Genomic DNA, 27,621 nt, shown 5'->3' with positions numbered 1-27,621 from the left:
TCTAAGCAAAGCATATTCAAGATATTTTAATGTCCAAACTCTCTAAGTCAGTTCTATCCATCCATCTCTATATACTCCAACCATAGCCCTACACAAATGAAATACACTCTCTCCCATTGTCATTTTTGGAGCAACAACCCTGGTACTAAACCCTTGTTAATTAAAGTATAAATTAAGATAAGACCATTTACTAATCTTTTTTATATCCAACCTTTCTAAGTACTATCTCACTTTCTGCCCCATTATACTATAAACCTGTAAGCAGCTAGTAAAATTGAATCACTTTTGATTTAATTATGCATAGGGATTCTAATTGCTTTGAGTACTGGGACATCCTGAAGGTTTCTCTCAAGGGATTTAGTATTGTTTGGAAGGCATGGGAGACCCTAGCATAGGACCACCCAACATAGGGTGCCCTCATCAGAGAGTGTGCTAAGCTCTATGAGCAATGCAGAATCAAAATATCTCAAAGGAAATGTGAGATATATATGTTTAGCATAAATGCCCCTGGTGTTCACCTGAACTATTTGTGATCAGCCTGTGGTGGGGAATTCTCAGCTTATATTGGTCTGATCAACCACAGTTGGATACACTATAATTTGTCTCCAAAATAGTGATGTCATTTGGGTCTTCTTTGATAATGAAGAACAAAAGCCAACCATATCCATATCCCCTAAGTTCAATATTTTCAATGATTTTTTTTTAAATTAAAGATTTTATTTATTTTGAGTTTTACAACTTTTCCCCCAATCTTACTTCCCTCCCCCCACATACCCTCTACACGGAAAGCAATCTGTCAGTCTTTACTTTGTTTCCATGTTGTACATTGATCCAAATTGAGTGTGATGAGAGAGAAATCATATTCTTAAAGAAGAAACATAAAGTATAAGACATAACAAGATCAGATAATAAGATATCAGTTTTTTCTAATTTGAAGGGAACAGTCCCTGAACTTTGTTCAAACTCCAGAGGTTTTTTGTCTGGATACAGATGATATTCTACATTGCAGACAGCCCCAAATTGTCCCTGATTGTTGCACTGATGAAATAAGCATGTCCATCAAGGCTAATTACTACACCCATGTTACTGTTAGGGTGTACAGTGTTTTTCTGGTTTTGCTCATCTCACTCAGCATCAGTTCACGCAAATCCCTCCAGGCTTCCCTGCATTCCTAAACCTCCTGGTTTCTAATAGAACAATAGTATTTCATGACATACATATACCACCATTTGCTAAGCCATTCCCCAATTGAAGGACATTTACTTGATTTCCAATACTTTGCCACCACAAACAGGGCTGCTATGAATATTTTTGTACAAGTGATGTTTTAACCTTTTTGCATCATCTCTTCAGGGTATAGATCCAGTAGTGATGTTGCTGGACCAAGGGGTATGCATATTTTTGTTACCCTTTGAGCATAGCTCCAAATTTCTCTCCAGAAAGGTTGGATGAGTTCAGCTTCACCAGCAAGGTAATAGTGTCCCAGATTTCCCACAACCATTCCAACAAAGATCGTTATCCTTTCTGGTCACATTGGCCAGTTTGAGAGGTATGAGGTGGTACCTCAGAGAAGCTTTAATTTGCATTTCTCTAATAATTAATGATTTAGAGCAATTTTTCATATGACTATCTATTGCTTTAATTTCCTCGTCTGAAAATTGCCTTTGCATATCCTTTGACCATTTATCAACTGGAGAATTTTTTTTAAACATATGGATCAGTTCTCTGTATATTTTAGAAATGAGTCCTTTGTCAGAAACATTAGTTGTAAGGATTGTTTCCCAGTTTACTACATTTCTTTCAATCTTGGTTGCAGTGGTTCTTTTGATCTTGGTTGCAGTGGTTTTATCTGTGCAAAAGCTTTATAATTTAATGTAATCAAAACCATCAAATTGGTTTTTAGTGATGTTCTCCATCTCTTCCTTAGTCATAAACTTCTTCCTTTCCATTGATCTGACATGTAAACTAGTCATTGATCTTCCAATTTGCTTATAGTATTTTTTTATGTCTAAGTCCTGTATGCATTTGGATCTTATCTTGGAATAGGGTGTGAGGTGTTGGTCTAATCTAAGTTTCTAACTTCCAATTTTCTCAGCAGTTTTTATCAAAGAGAGAGTTTTTATTCCAATAGATGGACTCTATGGGTATATCAGCAGATTATTATAATCATTTCCTGCTATTGCACCTAGTCTATTCCACCAGTCCACCACTCTATTTCTTAGTCAATACCAGACAGTTTTGATTACTGATCCTTTATAATTTTAGATCAGGTAGGGCTAAGCCCCCTTCTTTTGCACTTTTTTTCATTAAATACCTGGAAATTCTTGACTTTTTATTTATCCATATGAATTTAAATTTACTTACAACTTTTTCTAAATCATTAAAGTAATTTTTTGAAATTTTGATTGGTAGGGCACTAAACAGGTAGTTTAATTTTGGTAGTATTGTCATTTTTTTATTGTATCAGCTCTAACTATCCATAAGCAGTTGTTGTTTGCCCAGTTATTTAAATCTGATTTAATTTGTGTAAGAAGTGTTTTATAATTGTTTTCAAAAAGTTTCTGAGTCTGCCTTGGCAAATAGACTCCTAATTATTTTATATTGTCTTAGTTTACTTTATTTTTTAAATTTTTTTAATTTTTAATTTTGTAAGCCAATGGGATTAAGTGGCTTGCCCAAGGCCACACAGCTAGGTAAATTAAAAATCCTCAATTAAATACCAAATTAGAAATTTTAAAAACTAAAATAGAAATTAATAAAATCAAAAGAAAAACTATTGAATTAATAAATAAAACCAAAAGTTGGTTTTATGAAAAAAACAATAAAATTGGTATTTAATTGAGGATTTTTAATTTGTTCTTTATCTATTTTTTGCTTGCATATTTAGTTCATTGATTCCCTCTTTCTCTAATTTATTCATGTAAGCATTTAAAGATATAATATATCCCCTGACAGCTGCTTTGAATGAATCCCATAGGTTTTGGTATGTAGTTTCTTTACTGTCATTATCTAGGATCAAATGATTAATTTTTTTCTATTATTTGTTTTTTTTTCCACTCATTCTTTAAAATGAGTTTATTCAATTTCTAATTGGTTCCATGGTCTATATCTCCCTGGCCCAATATTGTTTATGACTTTTATTGCATTGTGATCTGAGAAAGATTTATTCACTATGTCTTCCTTTATGCAGTAGATCATTAGGTTGCTTTGTCCCAGTGCATAGTCATTTTTTGTATAAGTGCAATGTACTGCAGAGAAAAAATTATATTCCTTTCTATCCCCATTCAATTTCCTCCATAAGTCTGCCATATCTAGTTTTTCTAATAATCTTTTTTACCTCATTAACTTCTTTCTTATTTATTTTATGATTCAATTTATCTAGATCTGAAAGCGGGAGTTTGAGGTCTCCCACTAGTAGAGTTTTGCTATCTATGCTTCCTATATTCTTTCAGCTTCTCTAAGAATTTGGATGATATCCTATTGGGTGGATATATATTCAGTAGTGAAATCACTTTATTGTCTATGGTTCCTTTTGGGAGAATATAGTTTGCTTCCTTAACTCTTTTAACACTATTTTTGTAGCTGCCTTGGCTGAGATAAGGATTGCTACCCCTGCATTTTTCAATTCAGCTGAAGCAAAATATATTTTGATCTAACCTTTTCCTTTTACTTTATATGTATCTCTCTGCTTCAAATGAGTTCCTTGTAAGCAGCATCTTGTAGGATTCTGGTTTTTAATCCACTCTGCCATTCGTTCATGTTGTAAGGGAGAGTTCATCCCATTCACATTCAAAGTTATAATTACTAATTCTTTATTACCCTCCATGCTATCTTCCCTATGTTTTCATTTTTCCCCCTTCCCACCCTTTATCCATATCCCTAGTATTTTGTTTCTCAATACCACCCTCTTGAGTCTGTTTGCCCTCCTATATCCACCCCCTCCCCTTTCTTTACCCTTTCCCTTTTCCCCTTTTCCCTTCCTGTCCTTTTGTTAGTTCCCCTTTTTATCCCCTCCCCCTCCCTTTCTGCATTTCCCCCCCCCCCTCCCCTTTTCCCTTTTTAATACTTGAAAGGTTAGATGGCTCTTAGGTTAAATGAGTATGTGCGTTAAGTTAACTTTAAGCCAAGTCTGATGAAAAGAAGATTCAGGTGTTTCTCATCTCCTCCCTCCTCCTTCTACTACCATAGGTATTTTGTACCTTTTAGGGTAATGAGATTTATCCCCATTCAATCCCCTCCCTCCTCCCATCTCCTTCCTATGCCCATTTTTAAGGAGTTAGTGTTTTTAAAATCATTCTATCTGAGTCATAGAAAATTCTGAATACCACCTTAGAATCACTTCTAGCTAAGTACATTCTATGTAATAGAGTTATAATTCTTGAGAGTTATTAGAGTCATTCTCCCAAGTAGGATTATAGCTGGTTTCATCCCATTGGATAGCAGTCTCATGGATATGTCATGTGTGTCCATCAATTCTGGCTAGGTATATTCTCTCTGTTAGAGTTACAATTCTCAAGAGTTATGAGAATCTTTTTTCCCCATGCTGGGATATAGCCATTTCAACTTATTGGATAGCAGTTTTTTTCCCCTTTTACCCCCCCCTTCTTTTACCTTTTCATGTGTCTCTTGAACCTCCTCTTTGATGTCCAAATTTTCTATTTAGCTCTGGTCTTTTCATCAGAAACTTTTGGAATTCTTCCATTTCATTAAATGTCCATCTTTTCCCCTGAAAATGAAGGCTCAGTTTTGTGGGATAGTAGATTTTTGGCTGCATTCCAAGCTCCCTTGCTCTTTGGAATATCTTGTTCGAGATCCTTTGATCCCTTAATTTTGATACAGCCAGATCCTGCAAAATCCTTCCTGTCGCTCCTTGGTACGTAAATTGTTTCTTTCTGGCTTCTTGCAGGATTTTTTCTTTTATCTGATAGTTCCAGAATTTGGCCACAACATTCCTTGGTGTTTTCATTTTAGGATCTCTTCCTGGAGGGGATCGATGTATTCTTTCAATAACCACGTTACCTTCTGGTTCCATGATTTCAGGGCAATTTTCCATCACTACTTCCTGTAATATTAATTGTTTTTCTCTTCAATGTTGTCTGAAGTTCAATCATTCTCAGGTTGCCCCCCTCAATCTATTCTCGAGGTCAGTGATTTTTGCTGATGAGGTATTTTATACTTTTCTTCTATTTTTTCTATTTTTTGATTTTGTTTAACAGGCTCTTGCTGTCTCGTGAAGTCATTAGTTTCTGAAGATTCTATTCTTTTTTTTTTAGGGAGGAGTTTTCTACATTTACCTTTTTGCAGCTCCTTTTCTAATTGGTCAATTCTGCTTTAGAAAGAGCTTTCCATTTGACCAATTGAGGTTTTTGAGAGAATTATTTTTTTACATTTGCCTAATTGAGATTCTGAGAGAATTATTCTCATTTTTTATTTGTCCAATTGATGATTTGAGAGATTTATTCTCATTTTGTATTTGACCAATAGTATTTTCTACTGATTTGTTTCCTTGTTCAAGGTGCTAAATTGTCTCTCCCAAATTTTCCAGTTGAATTTTAAACTCCTTCCTTATTTCTTCAAGGAAGTCTTTCTGTGCTGGAGACCGGATCATATTCTCCTCAGAGGTTCTAGGTCTCTCTGAATTAGGGTCTTTTACTTCCAAGAACTTTTCTATGCATCCACCTTTCCACTGACCTTTCTTCATTTTGCTAAGACCTTGAGTTGAGGAAGGACTTTTTCACAGATGTTTGGTGTTAGAATCCCTAGAGGCTTTACTCACTGAGTGCAAATTCTCTGGCTGGCCAGAAGGAGGTGCTGGTTGCTTTCTCTGGAGTGTCTGTGACCTTGATTGAGGCCTACTCCCTTAGCCTGAAGGGAGTGATTGAAGCTATTAAATACTTTTACTTTCAATCAGTGGTGGGTTTTATGCTTGCATGAGGTCAACCCTCTTTTTATTGTCAGCTGGGCTGGTTCTTCTGGTTCACCTGTGCCTGGGGCAGAAATAGTCTGTAATTGTGTTTGTTCTGGGAACAGGCTTCAGCCACAGTGGAGGTGTGGACTCAGAGTTCCTCAGACCCAATGAGCCCAGGGATGGTGTCCACAGCTCTCCTGTAGCAGAATTCTCCCCCTAGCCCTTTTGGCAAGCTCTAGAGGGTCAGTGCCAACACCAATGCCTCTACTCCCTAGTAGACCCAAGCCTCCATGGTCTAGCCCCAATGCTGATTAAGCAGGTCTGGCACTCAGGCCCTCAGGCTCCCGGGGCTCCAATCCAGCCTCTAATCAGCCTGATCCACGTCTGATCTACCCTCTGTGCTAGGACTCATCCATGGCTGCAGAAGACAAATCCTGTAGTAGATGTTCTTTCTCCTGGCTTTTCTGTCTGCTTTGTGGAACTGCTTTTGACAAAATAATGAATTAAATTCTTTATAAAACCTGTTCAGAAACTCATCCCCACCAAAGCTCCCGAAGTCATAAAATTATGATTCTAACCAAAATTTAGAGGGGCAGAACCCTCAGAAAGACTGAGTGATACAATTTCCCAGTCCAAGATAACTTGGAATATCCACAAGAAAAAGGATTGTTTCACTGTTCGGGGGGAGGGGTTGGAAAGAGCTGCAGCAAACTAGTTCCCACTTTCCAGGAACAGCCACTTGTGTCCCTGGGGGCATCTGGGTCCATGGCAGAGAGAATAGTTTCCAGACTTCATAACCCAGGGATCAATGGGGACAACTTGAAGGGACACTGAGAGAACCCTGCCACTCCAGAATGAGAGTGGAGACTGGGCCAATGTTGGCTTTGGAGCAACTCTTCTGAGAGAACCTGAGGAGCCATCCAGTGTTTCCAGTGTGCTCAAACCACAGATGGTAAGATCATGGGGAGAGACTACAAAGGTCTCTCTGCTATACCTGGAGCAGGACCCTTCTGCTTTGCTCACACTCATCTAGATTGCAGTCTGGTCCCTCATACCATCATAAAGAAACAAAGACCCACTTCACATCTCCAGGATAGAGGGAAGTGTTTGTGGTCATCCACAGACAAAAGCACAGGCCAGGAGATTAGTCAGAGCCTTTCAAAAGATCTTGAAGGAATTGGGATGGGGATCCCAAAATTCCCCAAAGCTTTAGAAGGATGGGAAATTAGTCATCAGCTAAGAAATTGAGAAAACTACAGAAAAAGAAAATCCTGACCATAGAAAATTAATTTAGTCCCATGGAGGATCAAAATACACACTCAGAAGATGACAAAGACAAAGTTTCTGTATTCAAAGCCTCCAAGAGGAAAGGGGCTCAGGTTATGGAAGAGTAATGAAAGAGTTCAGGAAAGACTTTGATAAGCAAGTATTGGAGGAAGGGCAGAGCCAAGATGGTGTCAGAAGAAGAGCCTCTCTTAGGTGCTCTCTCCAAAATATTTCCAAAACTTTAAAATTATGACTCTACTTGAATTTTCAAGAGAGATAGCCCACAGAAAGATCCAGTGAAGCAATTCTCCAGTTCAAGGTAACATGAAAATTAGTGGGAAGGCTCTCCAGCCTGAGATAACCTGGAAAATAGTGGGAACACTTTTTTCCACAGGGTTGGGGAGCGTGGCACAGTACCTGAGTAAAGTAACTTTAGCCTTCTGAGAACAGCCCCAGAGTGCCTAGGATTGCTGGCTCCTGGCAGTAGAAGTAGTTTCCTGACCTGCAGCCCAGGGAGCACCAAGCACAACTTGGAAGATCAACAGGGAGACCTCTGCCAGAAAGAGCACAGAGCCCAGTTGCTCAACACAGCCATGGCACTCAGTGGGGACACAGAAGCCCAGATCCCAGGAAATGGAAGCAGGCCCATGCAGCTGCCCAGCAAGAGCCTCCAGGCAGCTGCAACCTGAGTGTTCAGTCACAGAAGGTAAGGGAGTGTAAAGAGACTGCTGAGGTCTGTCCTCTGTCTCTGGGATAGGACTCTAGAGATTTAGCCTTATTCAGACCCTGGTGGCAGTCTGGGCTCCCCATAGAGCAGGGACCCCCTCTCACAGCCCTAGGGAAGAGGGGTAGGTTTATAGCCATCACAGACCAGAAGAGCAGTTAAAGCTTCACATATTGAGGTCTTTGTAGGGGTGTCCCAATAAAACTCAAAAACTCAGGAAGTACCCCAAAACCAGGTGCAGGAGAGGGAAATCAGTAAACAGTAAAAAAGGAACCTGAACATAGACAATTAATTTGGTCTCATTGAAGACCAAACTATGCAATCAGAAGATGAGAAAGTCTAAACTTCTTTATCTAAAGACTCCAGGAAATATAGAAGTTGGGTTCAGGCTATGACAGAGCTCAAAAAAGATTTTGAAAATCAAGTAAGGTAGATAGAAGGAAAATTGAGGAAAGAAATGAGAGAGATGTTTCATGAATAATTGATGGAGATTACCTGGGAAAAGTTGCAATAAGCCTCCTCATTAACATAGGAACAACAAGAATATTGTGAATTCTAGATCTTACCTTAACCCTTTTCTCTAAAGATTGGAAGTTTCAAATGGGGACAGCCTTATGAAATATGCATTAGTTCTAATGTGAGTTCTCTATGGTTTTATAGCTACTCCATGAGGCTTCCACTGAACCATGGAAGAAAGCCTATTCAACTATATATCAATGTATGCAAATTATTTTCCTATCCAAATACGAAATAACAATTTAATTGTAAAAATAAAAAATAAAACTTGTTCAGTGCAATGACAGAGTGAAAACAGCATACACAATGAATAGGTTTAGACATCCAGAAGAAAAGGGAGAGAAGTGGGACAGGGGGAGGGAAGTGGGGATATGGGTGATAGAGGAGAGGGTGGGTCATAGGAGAGGATAGTCAGATATAACACATTTCTTTTTTACTTTTTACAAGGTGGTGGGATTGGGTGGCCTGTCTGGGACCACAGGGCCAGCTGGTTTTTGTATCTCAGGGGTAGGATGTGTGCTTGGGGCCTCCTGGCCCCAGGGTCGGTGCTCTGTCTGCTGTGCCATTTGGTTTGGCCACAGCACATTTATGAAGAGGGACAGAGTGAAAGGAGAGAGAAAATGGAATAGATGGTAGTGGGGAGGAATGGATGGAGGGAATTACAAACAACAACAGCAACTGTTTAAAAATATGGAAGTAACTTCTCTGATGGATTTATGATAAAGAAAGTGATCTACCAGAGATAGAGCTGATGGTATCAGAATACAAACTGAAACACAATTTTTTTCTTTCTTTTACTTTGTTTCTCATGAGGTTTTCTATTTTTGTGAGGGAGCATAGTCTTAGACAAGAATGTTTACTCTTAAACAATAATGTTTTATTAATGTGTAAATAAATTAATGAAAATAAAAACAATTCAAAAATGTAAAAAAAGAATAAATTTTGTTTTAATAATAAAAAAGAAAAAGAAAAGAAAGAAGTATTGGAGATAGAGGGAAAAATGGGAAGAGAAATGAGAACAATGCAGCTAAATCATAAAAATCAAGACAGCGACTTAGTGGAGATACAGAAGAGTACCAAAGAAAATCACATTTAAAAACCAGTTTAGATCAAATTGAAAAAGCAGCCCAGAAGGCCAATGAGGAGAAGAACGCCTTATGGAAAAGGAGATACAAAACCTCTCACTCCTTCTTATGTAGAATGGCACTACAGGAAACTGATGACTTTGCAAGAAATCAAGAAACAATAAAACAAACCTAAAAGAACAAAACCAGAAGAAAATGTGAAACATCTCACTGAAAAAAAAATGACTAACTTTAAAAATAGATCGAAGAAAAATAATAAAAATGATCAGACCAGATAAAGAGCCTGGACTTCATTTTTCAAAAATAATACAGTAAAATTGCACTGATATCCTAGGCAGAGGGTAAAATAGAAATTGAGGGAAATCATCGATTACCTCCTGCAATCCCCAAAAATAAACTCCCAGGAATATCACGGCCAAATTCCAAAACTCCCAAGTCAAACACAAAGTACTACAATCTGCCCGAAAGAAACAATTCATCTACCATGGTGCTACAACCAGCATTACAAGGATTTGGGCTATATTAAAGGCTTATAGGGCTTGGAATATGATATTCTGGAAGGCAAAAGAACTTGGCTTACAACTGAGAATCAACTACCCAGCAAAACTGAACATCCTCTTTCGGGGAAAAGATGGATTTTCTATGAAACAAGGGATTTTCAAGCATTCCTGTTGAAAGGACCAGAGTTGAAGAGAAAGTTTGATCTTCAAGTACAGGACTTGGTGAAGCATAGAGAGGGTGGATAGAAAGGACTAATTATGAATTAATTAATGATGTTGAACTGTGTGTAGAAGATACTTATAACTTATATGAACCTTCTCATTTATAAGAACAGTTAGAAGCTGTATATAAGATGGAGTCAATAGTGAAAAAGGAAAATATTGGGAGAAAGGGAAAGGAGAGGTGGAATGAGCTGAGATATTTCACATAAAGAGTCAAGAAAAAGTTTTTTTCAATGTAGTGGAAGGGGGAAGGTGAGGGGGGGAATGAGTGAATCTTCATTCTCATCAAAAATGGCTCTGTAAAGAGATAACATACACATTCAATAAGGTATAAAAATCGATCTTATCCTAGAGAAAAATGAGAAGGGATGGATTAAGGAGGATTAGGTCAGGGGAGGGGAGTAGGTGATAGAAAAGAGGGAAGACCATGGTAGAGGGTAGTCAGAAACAACACATTTCTGAGGAGGGACAAGGTGAATGGAGAGGGAGCACAGAATGAATGGGAGTAGGGAAGAACAGGATTGAAGGAAATACAGCTAGTAATAGTAAATGTGGGAAAATATATTGAAGCAATATCTCTGATGGACTTATGAAAAACAAAGCATCTCATCCCAAAGACAGAGCCAATAGAATCTGACCACAGTCTGAAGTTCACTTTTTTCCCCTCTCACTTCATTTTTCTTCAGGTTTGTATATCTTTTGGGGAAGAAAGGGGGTTCATGTTTACTTTCACAACAATATTATTGTAATAATATGAAAAATAAACAAATTAACCACAAAAAATTTTTAAAAATAAAACTCGATCAGCACAATGAACCACCTTGATGCCAGGGAACTAATGATGAAGCATTACTTTAAAGAAAGATGATAGAATCAAGATGAAGAACAAAATATTCACCTTTTGACAAATTTCTTCTATAAATAATTGTAAGAAGAGCTTTGTTTTTTATTTCTCTCCCAAATAATAATGATAATTAAAAATAAACTTTAGCAACAACAAAAGTAATTGAGAGATAAAAAGGAGAAAAATTAGATTTTTTTAAAATTCTAAGACATAAAAAAGTTCTAAATAAGAAAGAAAAGCAAGAAATATTTGACAACTACAAGTTGAACATGAGGGTCTATGAACAATCCTTATTTTCTGATGTATCATATTAATGGAAGCTAACATTTTATAAAGTGTCTTTTAAGTCTAGCATAAAAATATGTATTTTAATCTCATTACAGTAGCTTACTATGAATGTCTATTTCTCATTTATTTAGCATAATTCTTTGTATTTATACATCAAATTCTCATAAATTGTAATAGAAATTGATCATTAAAATGATCCCTTTCTTGCAAGGAAAAGATTTTCTTTTTCTTCTAGGCAACTGATTCTGATGACTAAAGCTTAATAAGTATTACAATATTTTTCTCTTTCTTTTTCTGTTAGAAAAAGCCTCAAGTTGTTTTAGAATTTACCAACCCTTATAGTTCTCAAAACGAATATGTTGCATATCCAAGACCGTAAGTTACAGAGTGGTGGTTGATCTGTATTCACAAAAGGATTTTCCGAAATGGGAATTTCCTACATTCCTGAAAAAAGAAAGAAAGAAAAATGCTAGCTTTGTATCATCTCTATTTGATATAATTGAAAACAAGTTCATAGAGTTTTAGCGATTTGCTCAACATGACAGAATTTAAAATATAAAATGCAAAATTTTATTTTGAGACTATTCCAAATAAGGTCCCACCAGAAACTAGTTTAATGAGATATTTAAGTTTCAAAAAGGTACAGAGGTATATTTTTTTAAAACAAACTTTTATAACATTAACATTTAAACTGCTATGAAAATCACCATGAGCATATTCAAACTTGTAAACAAAAGGATTGAGAGCTGTCATTTGGAAATGTCAGTCTGCTATCAATGGTTCATGAATAATTGACATGGAGATTACCTGGGGAAAGTTGCAATTAGCCTCCTCATTAACATAGGAACAACAGGAACATTGTGAATTCTAGATCTTACCTTAACCCTTTACTCTAAACATTGGAAGTTTCAAATGGGGACATCCTTATGAAATATGCATTAGTTCTAATGTGAGCTCTCTAAGGTTCTCTAGCTACTCCACGAGGTTTCCACCGAGTCAAGGAAGAATGCCTATTCAACTATATATCAATGTATACAATTTATTCTCCTATCCAAATCTGAAATAATTTGATGTTCAGAATAGAAATGTTAAGATTAAAAACATTTCCCGAGCATCAATGCTGCCAGAACTTTACTGCATTAACTTGTATTCATATCTCAGAACATCTAAAAATATTACATTTTTCTAATAATGGAAATGATGTCTGTACTCTTCTAAATATATAAAATATTATTTAAAAACACAAAAAGGGTATTGTAACTAATTATCCCTCGTCAAAACTATTGGAATTTCTCTCCACAGCAGGCATTCTTTTGGTTTTAAGGGAAAGAAATATCTGAAGTAACTTAAAATCATATTTATTGATACTTTGTTAAGTTTTTCACTCCATTGGCAATTCAATTTTGACTGAAATATCACTAAGACATCTCTTTTGGCTTAGGAAGAGGACGAGGGAACTGGTATTGGAATAGACAGAGAAGGGGTGGCAGTGGTGGGGAGAAGAAGAGGTAAGGAGGAGGTGAAGAGGGAGATATTCCAGTGCAGGGGCAATCTGAACACCAAATCTATGCATAAATCAACAATGCCTACTATTGGTATTATAAGCTCAGAATTCATATTTGTTTTACTCTTTTTTTTAGGTTTTTAGCAAGGCAAATGGGGTCAAGTGACTTTCCCAAGGCCACACAGCTAGGTAATTATTAAGTGTCTGAGAATAGCTTTGAACTCAGGTACTCCTGACTCCAGGGCAGGTGCTATATTCAATATTTGTTTTACTCTTAAGGGAGTTTTCAAAGACTAATTGAATGATATTTTGTTTGGGCATTGCCTATTCCTCAATGATCTATTTTGATAAATAGGAAGTTTATGAAATAGGGAAATTCCTAATCTCTTTCTACAGGAAATATAAGAATGAAACTTATACAACACCTTTGACAATCTGAAGATTGAAATATCATATTTCAGGGCAGTAATATACATGTCAAAAATAGAATTGAATTTAGTATTGTATTGAATTTAGCATGTACTAAATATTTGCTATGCTCAATTTAGTTTAAGAGTTAGTTATAGAAAAGACACAGAAAGAATCATCTTTGCTAGTATGGAATTAAAACCATACTTTAGGATTAAAATCTTTATGTAGTTGAAAACAACTATGGCAAAAATCTAGTTGAGAGAAGACTGAAAAGAAATGGGGAATTGCTTTGGAGTGTACCGAATGTGTAGCAGAGGAGGCAAATGAATAAGTTGGTAAGGCTCTACACTGGGAGAAGATGGATTCCACTTCAATCCCTCCTGGACACATGTATCTTTTGACCTTTGTCTCTGTAATGGTATAAAATATAATTACTATAGCTAAACTAATAGTTAGCAAATAAAACCAGAATTTTTATTTAATTCAAATTTTCAAAGTTTTCCATTACTTTTTGTTTGTAAATCAAGCCCATTGTTTCTTTCCCTCTGGATATGCTTTAACTAAGTTGAAAGTCATAACAATAATAGTGATATCTCTTCAATGAGATAAGGATTGTGAAGAATTAAAAAAAGAGAGAGGTTTCCTAAGGTCTTGTTTTCAGTAAAATTATAGTTTATTATAATATAAAATTACTATGGAATGCAAGCAGTTTAAAAGATTCTTTTTTCATCTTGTGACAAGATTATCTTTTGGTTGCTGAAGATACAAAAAGAAAGAAAGAAATATCTCTTTGCAGGAAAATGAATATTTATTTGGATGGAAGGTAGGGTAGAGAAGCATTTTTGTTCATAATTGAATAAATATTTATTAAGGGACTGAATATTTTAGGCACACACAGAGATAAAAAAATGCAAAATATCCCTAAGATGAATTCAAAATAATTTTTCAGGTGATAGAAATCATTGAAGAATCAAACAGGGGGAATCTAGAAAGGTATAACATAGGAGATCTTTGCTTGAAAGAAATCTAGAATTTTAAGAGGTGGATGAGAAGGGGAGGCTTTCTAACCTTCCTACCTAGTCCAGTGGTCCATAGTTATTTCAAATGTAATTGATCAATGAAGATCAAATTAATGAGCACTGAAGCTATTATAGGAAATCTCCAGTTAAAAGGTTCTTTGATGAAATGAAAGAATATTAATAGCATTGAGAATACAGAATTTAATAACCATATTACTTGAACAAGAAAATCACATTTGAAGGAATCATGAAATAAATTGCTATTTGTCTTCTCTTTTTAAATGAGAAAGTAGAAACTGGTTCTCTCTAGATACCTTCATATTTAATATTCTTCTTTCATAACCTGATATCCCTCACTGATATCACTGATATCCCTCATATGTAGGCATGTATAGAGATATGTATGTATATATCTATGCACACAGGTACACAGTCATACATGTATGTGTCTACACATATATCACACACATACAGATCACAAAAGATCCAAGTTTATGAAGCTCATAAAACATGTAGGATAATGTTGGGATTTAATTTGTATGTCAACTAAGCTTAGAAGAAAAGGACTTTGTTAAGTCCAATGCAAGTGATTAACAAATTCTATTCCATACTCATCTTAACTCATCTTTCTAATTTTATTGCAAGGTCTCATAATATATTATAAGATCCAAACAGTTTTCTAAATAGCCATAATAGTATCAAAGAAAAAATAGCCAATAACTTAGAGGATACCTTACAACTTACAAATTATTGAGCTGGAAGTATAGATATTTTCTACTCATAAAACTGCCAAAACTGATAGAAAAAGGTATTCGTATCATTGTTAAGTGGGTCTGTTTCCTCATGTTCTGTTTTCCAACCATATACTGACTGCTTTGTGTGATAATTGAGGTTGTTAAATGTAATGCAATGAAAATATATTTTACACACTTTCCATCTTTAGGATGTGACAGATTTAATGTTTTCAACTTTTTTCCTTAGCTGTAAAATAGCCCTGGAGTTTAGGACACAGATCTACTGAAATTATCTCTATCTTACCCACACACACACACACACACACACACACACACACACACACTCTAGAAACTAGCAAAAATTTTAAGCAAATACCAAGGAGTAACATTTAAAGATGTACTCTATTCAATATCCTTAGCTAAAAGTCTAAAGGATTATGCCATGAATAAAAATAAATAAAATAGTTTGCCCATGATGTATTTGTTCTTATCAATAAATACAAACTACAGCTATTCACTTAATACCAATATTTTCAAATTACTCAATTAAAATTATCATGTAATCCCACTCAACTTAATATCCAAACATAAATAACCTTCAAGTATTATACTATAAATAATCCTTAAATCATTATAAATATTCATTTCTTCCTTTCTCTTTGTTGGGATCAATTCAAGGATTTTAGAAAAACAATATTTTATTTTTACTTTATCTCCTCTTAGATTTGCTTTTTAAAAAATTTTTCTAGAGAGAGTATAATTACTAAATGTTTGGTGAGTAATTCAGAGGGGAGAGCATGAGAATGGGGGTGCATGAATCTTTTTGTTTGAATGTAATGCAGAAATCTATTAGGGAGATAGACTGAACAAAGAGTGACACCAAAAACTTTTGAGCAGAGGATTGCATTATTCAAAGAGGGGAAATATGAAGACTACTGGGGTAAAGGTGATGGCATAGAAGCTAATATAATAAGTAGTGTAGGGGAAATGGGCATGGAATAACTTGATTACAGTGGAGTTGAAAATAAGAACAGATGTTCTCCATGAGAATCTTTCCGTGGCTTCACAATTACCTATCCTAACTCTACTTAGAGACTATTTTTTCTAATTTCAAATTTAGCATAAAAGTAAAAGTTTCCAATGCCAAACATCTCTCTTGCCCATTTTTGAAGCAGCCTCTTCCAGCACTAGATCAGTATAATATCTGTTATTTTAACATTAAGCTCCAAATCTACTGAACTCTAGTTTCTATATTTCTTCTTTTCTTTACTTTTATTTTTTTTTAGGTTTTTGGCAAGGCAAATGGGGTTAAGTGACTTGCCCAAGGTCACACAGCTAGGTAATTATTAAGTGTCTGAGACCGTATTTGAACCCAGGTATTCATGACTCCAAGGCCGGTGCTTTATCCACTATGCCACCTAGCTACCCCTTACCTTTGTTTTTAAAGAAAGATTTTAATTATTTTGAAATTTACAATTTTTACCCTAATCTTGTTTCCCTCCCCCCACCCCCATAGAAGGCAGTCAGTTAGGCTTAACATGGTTTCCATAGTATGCACTAACCTAAGTAAGTTGAATGCGATGAGAGGGAAAACATATCCTTAAGGAAGAAACATAAAGTATAAGAGAGAGCAAAATTACATTATAAGATAATGGTTTTGGCTTTTTCTAATTAAAGGTAATAGTCTTTGGTCTTTGTTCAAATTCCCATAGTTCTTTCTCTGAATATAGATAGTATTCTCCATCACAGATACCTCAAAATTCTGCCTGATTGTTGCACTGATGGAATGAGCAAGTCCATTAAGATTGATCATCACCCCATGTTGTTCCTCGGGTGTACAGTGTTCATCTTGCTCTGCTCATCTTGCTTAGGATCAGTTAATGCAAGTCCTTCTAGGCTTCCCTGAATTCCCATGATTTCTGGTTTCTAATAGAACAATAGTGTTCCATCACATACATAATGCAGAGTTTGTTATGCCATTCCCCAATTGAAGGACACTCCCCTAATTTCCAATTCTTTGCCTCAACAAACAGGGCTGCTATGAATATTTTTATACAAGTGATGTTTTTACCCCTTTTCAGAATCTGTTCAAGGTAAAGACCCATTTGTGCCATTGCTGGATCAAAGAGTAAGCACATTTTTGTAGTCCTTCAATCATAATTCCAAATTGCTCTCCATAAAAGTTGGGTGAGTTCACAGCTCTACCAACAATGTATCAGTGTCCCAGATTTCCCACATCCCTTCCAACATTAATCATTGTACTTTCTGGTCATATTGGCCAGTCTGGGAGGTGCGAGGTGCATCCTCAGAGAAGCTTTAATTTGCATTTTTACTCATCTGGGAGAGGTCTATAATTTTCTTTCTCTATTTTAACTCTTCCTGGTTTAGGTATCAGCACCTTATTGGTGTCATAGAAAGAGTTATGCAGAGTTCCATCTTCGCCTATTTTTCCAAAGATTTTATATAGAATTTGAATCTGTTGTTCCTTAAATGTTTAGTAGAATTCACTTGTGAATCCATCAGGCACTGGAGATATTTTCTTAGGGAGTACAATGATGGCTTATTGAATTCCTTTTTCTGAGATAGGGTTGTTTAGGCATTTAACCTCCTCTTCATTTAACCTGGGCAACTTACATTTTTCAAAGTATTCTTTTATTTCATTTAGATTGTCAAATTTATTGGCATGGAGTTGGGTAAAAATAATTCTGAATTATTATTTAATTTCCTCCTCATTGGTGGTGTGTTCACTTTTTTCATTTATGATACTAGCAATTTGTTTTTCTTCTTTCTTTTTTATCAAATTGATCAGAGGTTTATCAGCTTTATTGTTTTTTCATAAAACCAACTCTTTGTATTATTTATTATTTCAAAAGTTTTCTTGCTTTTGATTTTATTGATTTCTCCTTTAATTTTTAGAATTTCTAATTCGGTATTTCATTGGGGATTTTAAATTTGTTTTTTTTCTAATTTTTTAGTTGTATATTTATTTCATTGATTTCTTCTTTCTCTAATTTATTCATGTAATCATTTAAAGATATAATCAATCCCCTTATAGCCACCATGAGTGTATTTCACACATTTTGAGTATGCTCTTTCATTGTTGTTCAATATCTAGGATGAAATAATTAATTCTTTCTATAATTTGTTGTTTGATCCACTCATTCTTTAAAATGAAGTTATTTAAGTTGTAATTATTTTGGGCTCAATATCATCCTGGCACAATATTGCATGTGATTTTTCATTGCATTATGTTCTCAGAAAGATATTTCTGCCTTTCTGTAATTATGACGTTTTTATGCCCTAGTACATGGTCAATTTTTTGTGTAAGTGCCATGTACTACAGAAAAGAAAGTATATTCTTTTCTGTCCCCATTCAATTTCCTCCAAAAGTCTATGATGTCTTGTTTTTTTAATAATCTACTTACCTCCTTTACTTCCTTCTTGTTTATTTTATGATTCCATTTATCTAAATCTCTGAGTGGGAGGTTGAGGCCTCCCACTAGTAGTTTTTCTGTCTGTTTCTTCCTGCAACTCCTTCAACTTCTCCTCTAAGTATTTGGATCCTATACCACTGGGTGCATACATGTTTAGTATTGAAATTACTTTATTATCTATGCTACCTTTTAGGAGATTATTTCCTTATCTCTTTTAACAATATCTATTTTTGCAGCCGCTTTGTCTGAGATAAGGATTGCTTTTTTCACTTCAGCTGAAGCAAAATATATTTTGTTCCAACCTTTTACCTTACTCTAAATGTATCTCTCTGCTTCACTTGAGTTTCTTGTAAGCAACCTATTGTATTATTTTGGTTTTTAAATTCACTCTGTTATTCACTTATGTTTTAAAGAAGAGTTCATTCTATTCACATTCAAAGTTATAAATATTAACTCTTTATTGCCTTCTATTTCATCTTCCCTCTGTTTGCATTTCCCCCCTTTTTTCCCCTTTATCCATATTCCCCAGTATTTTTTTTTGAATATCACCATCCTCAGTATGTTTGCCCTCCTATATCCACCCTGTCACCTTGCTTTTCTCCTTCTTCCTTTCCTTCCTTCTCTTGGTTCCTCTTTTACTCACCCCTCTCCTTTCCCCCTTTTAATACTTGAAAGGTAAGATAAGTTAAAACTTATCTGAGTGTATGTTAACTTTAAGCCAAATCTAATGAGAGTAAGATTCAGGTGATTCTCACTTCCTCCCTTCTTTGCTGATATTGCAATAGGTCCTTTATTCCTCTTAATGTAATAAGATTTGACCCATTTAATCTCCTCCAACCTCCCATCTCTTTACTGTCCCTTTTTTAAAGAATGTATTGTTTATACATAATTCTATCTGAGTCCCAGGAAAGTCATGAGTGTCCAGCACTTCTGGCTAAGTATATTCTCTCTAATTGAATTACAGTTATTAAGAGTTTTTAGTTATATCTTAGGTAGGGATATAACCAATTTCATCTTATTGTATAGCAGTTTTACTTTTTCTTGTTTAGCCCTTCTTTTTTGTTATCCTTTTCATGTGTCTCTTGAGTCTCCTGTTTGAAGTCTAAATTTGCTATTAGGCTCTGGTCTTTTCATCAGGAAAAGTTGGAATTCTCCTATTTCATTAAATGTCCACTTTTTTTGCCCTGGAATACAAGGCTCAGTTTGGTCAGATAATGAAGTCTTTGCTGCATTCCAAGCTCCCTTGCATTATGGAATATCCTCTTCAAGGTCCTTTTTTCCTTAATTTTTATGCAACCATGTCCTGTGTAATCTTTAATGTGACTCCTTGGTATCTAAATCATTTCCTTCTGGCTGTGTGCATGATTTTCTCTTTTATCTGATAGTTCTGAAATTTAGCCACAATATTCCTTGGAGTTTACATTTTGCTATGCCTTTCTGGATAGGATGGATTTATTCTTTTAAAAACTATCTTGCCCTCTGGTTCTATGGTATCAGGGTGGTTTTTCATCATTAAATACTATAATATTAAGTCCAGGCTTTTTTTTTCCTCTTCAATGTTTTCAGGAGTAGCAATAATTCTCAGGTTATCTCTCCTCAATCTATTCTCAAGGTCTGTGATCCAGCTCATTTATTTACATTTTTTTTTACATTTTTAAATTTTTTATCTTATTATTTTATTTTATTTTATTTTTATATTTTATTCTATTTTTTGGTTTTGGTTTTTTTTTTTAATAAATTCTTATCTTTTCATGAAGTCATTAGTTTCCACAGACTCCATTCTTATTTTTTAGAGAAGAATTTTCTTCATTTATCTTTGCAACTCCTTTTCCAATTGGTCAGTTTTATTTGTGAAATAATTTTCCATTTGACCAATTGAGATTTTGAGAGAATTATTTTATGTTTGCATTTGTCCAACTGTATTTTCCAAGGATTTGTTTTCTTGTTGCAGGATGTTAATCTTCTCTTGGGTTTCTTTTCCTAAATTTTCCAATTGATTCTAAAACTCCTTCCTTATTTCATCAAGGAAGTCTTTCTGTGATGGAGACCAAATCATAGTCTCATCAGAATTTCTAGATCTTTCTGAGTTAGCTTCTTTACCTTCCAGGAATTTTTCTATGGACTTCCCTCTTTCTGCTGGCATTTGTTCATTTTCCTAAGATCTTGCATTGGGAGTGGGGCTGGTTCACAAAGTTTTGGTCTTGATCCCTAGAGGCTTTACTCACTGGGTTTAACTACACGTGGGCAGGTCAGTTGTGCTAGAGGCTTTGCTCACTGAGTTTAATAACTCCAAATGACCCAACCAGTAGGGGCTGCTGATTGCTGTCTCTAGAATGTCTGCAACCTTATTTTGTGGCCCTCTCCCTTAGCCTATAGGGCATAGTTTGGCCTTCTGGATACTTTCATCCTTGATCAATGTGGGCTATGGCCTGGGGCCATGAAATAATTCTCCCTATTCATAGGTGATGGAACTCTCCTGCACATGTCTGAGCCTAGAGGGTTGGGGGTGGCTGTAATTGTGTTTGTTCTGGGAAGAGGGTTCAGGTGAAATGAAGGTATGGAGTCTGATGTCCTCCAGCCCAGAGGAGCTTAGTGGATGTATGTCCAGCCACACTTTACAGTTGAACTCACCCTTCAGTCCTGCCAGTAAGCCCCAGACCATCAGTCTCACAGTCAACACCTGTGCTCTCCACTTGGTTCTCAGACCATGGCTCCCACACTCAATGCCTCCATGGCTGATCCCAGGCTAGTCTGTCTGTCACCCCTCCTGGAAGCATCTCTGCTCTCTGTACCCAGCTCACCCATGATCCGAGGAGACAAACCTTAAGGTAGATGTTATTATCCTAGATTCTTTTCTGCATTTTGTTAACTAGATTTCTCTTAAGAGTTTTCTTTCACATTATATATGAGGGAAGATCAGGAGATCTTAGCACAGTGCCTGTCTTTTTTCCACTACATTGGCCAGAAGTCTTCTAACTTCTATATTTCTACCAAATGGTCCTAGTTCTATCTACTTATCTTCCTTCTCCTTTTTCATTTTTCCATCTCTTCATTCTCTTCTCTTCATTTTGCTCTTTTTTCTCCTTCTCCCTCTCTTTTCTTCTCCTATTCTTCCTTCTCCTTTTGTTTCACCAATCTGTTCTTTCTTTTTATTTTCCAAATGTGCAAAAGTCAAACACCTGCAACTTACACTTTTAGATAGTTGCTAAGGGATTAAGTAAAGAGCTCCAACTAATTTGTATAAGAAGGAGGACTTGAATCCAAGTCCTTCTAACTACTAGGCAAGTGCCATGTCCATTATAACACACTGTATTTTAGATTGAGACTTGCCATGGGTTAAATAATGCAATACAAGGAAAAACTTAACACAGCACAGTTAAAGTTATAAAATTCAGTTTACTTCTCTCTAAAAATACAGATAAAATAGTTGAGTGTATTTAGACTTCTTGAAGCCAAAATATATTGTCCCAGTGATATGAATATGTTCATGATAATGTTTTTAGCATCACAATACTGACCACTCCTTCTAGTTTGCAGCAAGCCAGCTCAGAAACCCAGGATACCTGGGCTCAAAGTCCCACCTCTGACAACGAACAGATTTATTCTATTCATGAATAATATTCATGAGTCAATGTCTTAGGAAATGCTATAAAAATATTAATTTCAAAATAAATGATGATTGAAATTGATAGAAGGGATTTCTTCTTTCATAATTCTGTTTACTAATGAAATTGAAGGTGCTATTCTACCTCAAATGCTCTTTACATGCTGTAGTGTGGAAGTTTGTGACTTATTCTCATATATTTTCCATATTTTTTCCCTTTAACTTAAGAAATTATTTGAACTTTTCCAATTCATCTTGCCTGCTTGTTCTACCATTTGTTACTTACTTGTCTACCCTTTGGTTAAAGGTGTCCCTGAAAAACACTATATAGTCCTTTATGACTGTCCAGGAAGTCATTATTTAGAGCGTACCATCAAGGATTCATTGTGTGATGCCAAAGCTCAAGATATACCTTCAGAATAAAATTCAAGGGAAGAAAAGGACTATACACAGCGGGTACCCTCAGCAAATTGTTTAAAAATCAAGACTTGAAGAGAATAATGGGAATAAGGTGGTTCAAATGGTTAATCTAGCAATCAGGAGCAAGTATTACTCCTACTTTGTATTTCACAGATAGAAAATAACTCTGACAATGACTTGGGCATTATAAAAAGTATGTGTTTAAAAGACCAATCAAAAAAGCATTTTGACACTGACTTCAATCTTCTATAGGGTTGCTGATTGGTTCTATCTATTTTCTGAAAAGACATCAAAAAAGAGGTAGGTTTACCCTAATGCTAATTATTTGTTATTTAGAAGAGGAATCAAAATTTAAAATTTAAACAAAAGAAGATGAGAAATATTTAGCTTTGCAATGACATGAAAGGAGAATTGAGAGAAATTCTAAAGGTTTAATTTTTTTCCCAGCACACAAGAAAAACATCCCTGTCTAATTGAACTTAGCCCAGCAACAAGAACTTTACATTAAACCATATTTGTCACTTAATTATTTTTGCCTTAAAACTATGGAGTTTTAGAGTTTTCTGACTTACCAACAAATATTTTGGATTTTGTATGGGCATATGGCAAGGGTAAAGGCTTTACTCATGTCAAACATGAGAGCCTTTTCCAAGAAACAGCATTAACCCAGAGTGATGCTTTTTAGGACATATTGAATTTTATTGCCATCTTTGATATAGAGTCTTGGGGAGTTTGGAATTTGGAAATCCAGGAATTCTGGTCTATCCTTAATAGGGTCAATAAATTTGTGGTTCTTCTCTTTTAATGTGCATTTACTGGTCACTCTTAATTCAGAAATGCTCTTCTCTTTATGCTCCAAATAAGATGATTGTGCATTAATATAAGATCTTTCTTTTTTTTAAGTTCTTCAATTTAAAAAATATTTATCTGTATGCATATATGTATCTTTAGTTACAAAATTTCCCAGCACCCTCCCTTCCCACCCCTTATGCCACAGCAGTGAATAATCATATTAACATTGTACATACATACTTTTGATAAACTTATTTAAAGATTAGGCATTTTCAGTATGAGGAATCAGGATTAAGGGAGAGAGAGATATATAAGAGATAATTTTTTTATAAAATGTTCATCAGATTCTGGATTTTTTTGTTTTTGTTTAGTAAGAACTTCTTGATTAGAAAACATGAAAATATATAAAGTAACACAAATGAAAATAGTAAAGTGGTTGTTTTTGTTCAGTCATTTAAGTCCTGTCTGATACTTCATGACCCTATTGAGGATTCTTTTCCAGCTCATTTTACAGTGAAGTTTAATAATGAATTTGCAGTGAAGCAAACAGGATTAGTGACTTGCCCAGGGCACACTAAGTAAGTCCCTGAGGCCATATTTGAACTTAGGAAAATAATTCTTTTTGACTCCAGTTCTGGTACTCTATCTACTGTATCCCAATATTGAAGAGAGCCAAGATCAATGAACACTTCCACAGAGAAACACCTCTGACCCAGACATAAGGTAACATTTTACATTTGAATTGAATAGCAAAATAGGGCAGTTTTAGTTTTTGCATTCAGTTATTTTTCTGCTGCTGATAGAATCACAAAGCTTAGAACCAGATTGAAGAGACTTTATGGGTTACAGCTTATTAGGTTTAAAGCTGGTCATCTAATTCAAGTCCTTCATTTTACAGATGAGGAAACTGAGGCTCAAAGAGATTTAGCAACTTGATCAAGGTAATACTGGTAACAAGTAGTATAGTCAAAATTTAAGACAGTTTCTATAATTTCAAATCCAGTACCCTTCATATGATACTACAAAGCCTTTCCTTTTATAATTAGTTTACTGATTGCTTTTTCTTGTTGTTTTCCTACTTCCTGTTCATGTTTTCTAATTGTGTTTGCTGATCTTTTTCAACCCTATTCACTGCACGATTATTCTTCCTTGCTTCAAATGTTGTCTAACTGAAGAAATGTTTACTGTACTGCTTTCATCATTCTTTTTTCTAGTGATGCCACTACTCTGCTTCAAGGTCTCATCATTCATGTCTTGTCTAGAATATTATAACATACTGCTTTATTTCCCCTCCTTGTCAATCATTTTTTTCTCCATCTCATTAATTCATTATACCCCCTGGTCAAATTGAAATAGTGATCACACAGTTTTGAAGGGTTTTTTGCTTTTTTTCTTCTAAGATACTGCCATGATTTCTGATAGTCTTATGGGTAAAACACACACTAATTTATACAGAATATGGTTCTATCATTCTGGGTTAATGCTGCTACTTGTAGAAGGCTCTCATGTTTGGGATGACTAATCCCTTTACCTTTGCAATAAGGATGCATGTTAAAAAAAAAAAGATGAACTTTACAAAAAAAGAAAGAAGTTCTTATATTATTGAACAATCATCTTATTTGTACCATAAAGAGAAGAGCTTTTCTGAATTAAGAGTGAACAGTAAATTTGTGGTTCTTCTCTTTTCATGTCATGTTAGCTTCCTTTGCTACATGTCCCCAAGAAAGAGGGTTACATTGGGTCCTCTTGCCTTAAATTCCAATCATATTGCCCATTTTACAGTTTCTCTTATACATCATTCCTATTGCCTGAATACTTTGGTTTACTATAATTGAAATTCTTGGAATTCTATACTGCCTCACTTTCAAATCTTTGAAATCCTTACCTCTTTTCATGACTCTGGTAAGAACTTGACTCTCAAATGAGTTCATTCCAGCTCATTACTGTGGTCTATTCATTACCATACATTTAAATAGTTTTTAGTTGCATTGAATGTACCTCTATTCTCAGAAATTAGTACAGTGTCAGTACATGTTTAATATTTAATGAACAGTAAATGGTCAGTGGTCAATTGATGGTCAAGAGATGTTTCATCTCTTCATTAGAATAGAAGGTTCTTAAGGGCAAGGATATTTTTGCCTTTGGATCTCTGGTCTCCAATACAGTGATTGGCTTAGAGTAAGAATTTATGAAATACTTGTTGAATTGAATCACATTAAGGTCAAGTTCTTGCAATACTGGAGTATGGGGGAATTATAAACAAGATTTTACTTTTAATAAAAGGATCTTAATTGCAACCTATCATTTCCAGTGTGACATATTCCATTTTATTTGACTTGACACTTAACGGAAAATAAAAGGGAATTTTTAAGTATTTTTTTCTTTTTTGTAATTTGAACCTATTTATTTTTCAACTACATAAAATTATCTATGGTATCTCTAAGTTTCACCAAGTTGAAAGGTCCTTCTATATTTTTAAAAGAATAACTAACAACTCTTGATTCATATAACTTTAGTCATTCAGTTTGCTTAGTTTATAAATTCTGATTTCAATTAGATAAGATAAGCATTGTACACAGATTTTTTTGGCAAAATTGTTTATGCCATTTTTGGTATGAAAAATTAGCATTAAGGGAAAGAGATACATAGGAGATAATTTTTATAAAGTATCCATCAGATTCTGAAGTGTTGTTTTGTTTAGTTTTGTTTTGTTTTGCTTTGTTTTTCTTCCTCTGGATGGGGATAACATTGTCCACAGCTAATCTAAAATGGTTGACCTGGCTCTCTGAGCTTCTGAGAGGAGCTGCTTCCATCAGTGTTGATCATCTCACAATGTTAATGTTAATGTGTACATTGCTCTCTTGGTTCTGCTCCCTTCACATAGAATCGGATCCTGTAGGTCATTCCATGCTTCTCTGTCATCTGATTATTTATGGTTTCTTATAGAACAATAATATTCCATAGTATTTATGTAACATAACTTGTTTAGCCATGAATGATAGTATAAACTTGAATATTAAATTAAACATATAATCTTGGGGAGGCTAGTTGGCACAGTGAATATAGCATGGGTCCTGGAGTCAGGAGCACCTGAGTTCAAATATGTCCTCAGACACTTAATAATTACCTAGCTGTGTGGCCTTGGGCAAGCCACTCAACCCCATTGCCTAGCAAAAAACTAAAAAAGCAAACAAACAAACAAAAAACTCCAAAATATATAATCTTAATAAAAATAACTAAAATGCTACTTAAATTTCCAAATATTCTTTATGCCAAGGGAAAAACTAAGAAATATGGGAATATAGAATCATAGATTTAAACCAGGTAAGGAAGACTTTAGAGGTCATATAGCAAAACTTGTTCATTCTACGTTTGTGTGCAAAAGTTAAATGATTTGTCAAAACTTGTTCATTCATTCATTAAAGAAGATTTTAAGCTATATATCTACTAGTATTATTGGTATTGTTACTGGTCCTGACACTTTTGTTATGTTTACGTGTTTTTCTCTACTCATCCTCTCTTTATCTTTCACTTACCACCAGGGACAAAAATTGCAAGTTACAACTCATTTTTTCTCCTAGATTTTCTCAAAATATTTTGCTTGTTCAAATCAGTCCTTTGTACACATTTTACTCTCCTTTCTATCATACATCAATACTTCAAAATATCTCCATGTCATTTCCTTCAATGTGTTTTATTCTCCTTAGAATCAGAGTGTGTAATATTAAACTATTGAATTCTTATTGATTGAAAATGACTTTGCACAAAATAGGTGCTTAGTAGCTATTTGCTGATTTTGTTGAATATATATGGCTATATACATGTATATTTGCAAGACAAAAGAATTATAACTATGCTGTCAGCAGCATGTCAGAAAAGTGAATAAGCTGGGCAAAAAACAAATAAGAAATCTTTTATCTCACTAACTTATGCTATAAAAGGACAATAAAAGATGCTTTAGGGTTACTGTTTCAATAAATCTATATCAAATACAAACCTTCCTTGTGGCTCATTTAAAAGGCTATAAAATTGGTAGACATTCTCCTTGTGGTCCAGTGAATTCAAATATATGGTAAAGAAAATAAAGCATTTTTTCTTTAATTTGAAATATTGATTGAATTGATTGTAAACCAATCGCTATTCTTGAAGTATTTGAAATAAAAGACGAACATGACAGGAGCCACAAAAATATTCTCAGATTGTTAACTTGCAGGTTAATTACATACACAGGGGGGTTGTTGCATTGGCTTTCCAAAGGGTTTCAGCAGGGAGATGAAGAAGAGAAAGTTTTTTTGTTTTTAATTTGGAAGAGAGGGGATGGTCTCTATATATTCCATCACAGCATTCTAA

General features: G+C 34.9%; 1 pseudogene; it reads left to right on the top strand.

Moving 5' to 3' along the window:
* Positions 1-7,807: 7,807 nt before the first annotated feature.
* Positions 7,808-27,621, top strand: part of LOC141519209 (oligoribonuclease, mitochondrial-like) — a 54,300-nt pseudogene continuing 34,486 nt past the window's right edge.

This window comes from Macrotis lagotis, chromosome 3 (assembly GCF_037893015.1).
Source record: "Macrotis lagotis isolate mMagLag1 chromosome 3, bilby.v1.9.chrom.fasta, whole genome shotgun sequence".
Classification (NCBI taxonomy): domain Eukaryota; kingdom Metazoa; phylum Chordata; class Mammalia; order Peramelemorphia; family Peramelidae; genus Macrotis; species Macrotis lagotis.
Note: the sequence above shows the minus strand (reverse complement) of the source record. Positions and strands in the feature narration are given on the sequence as shown.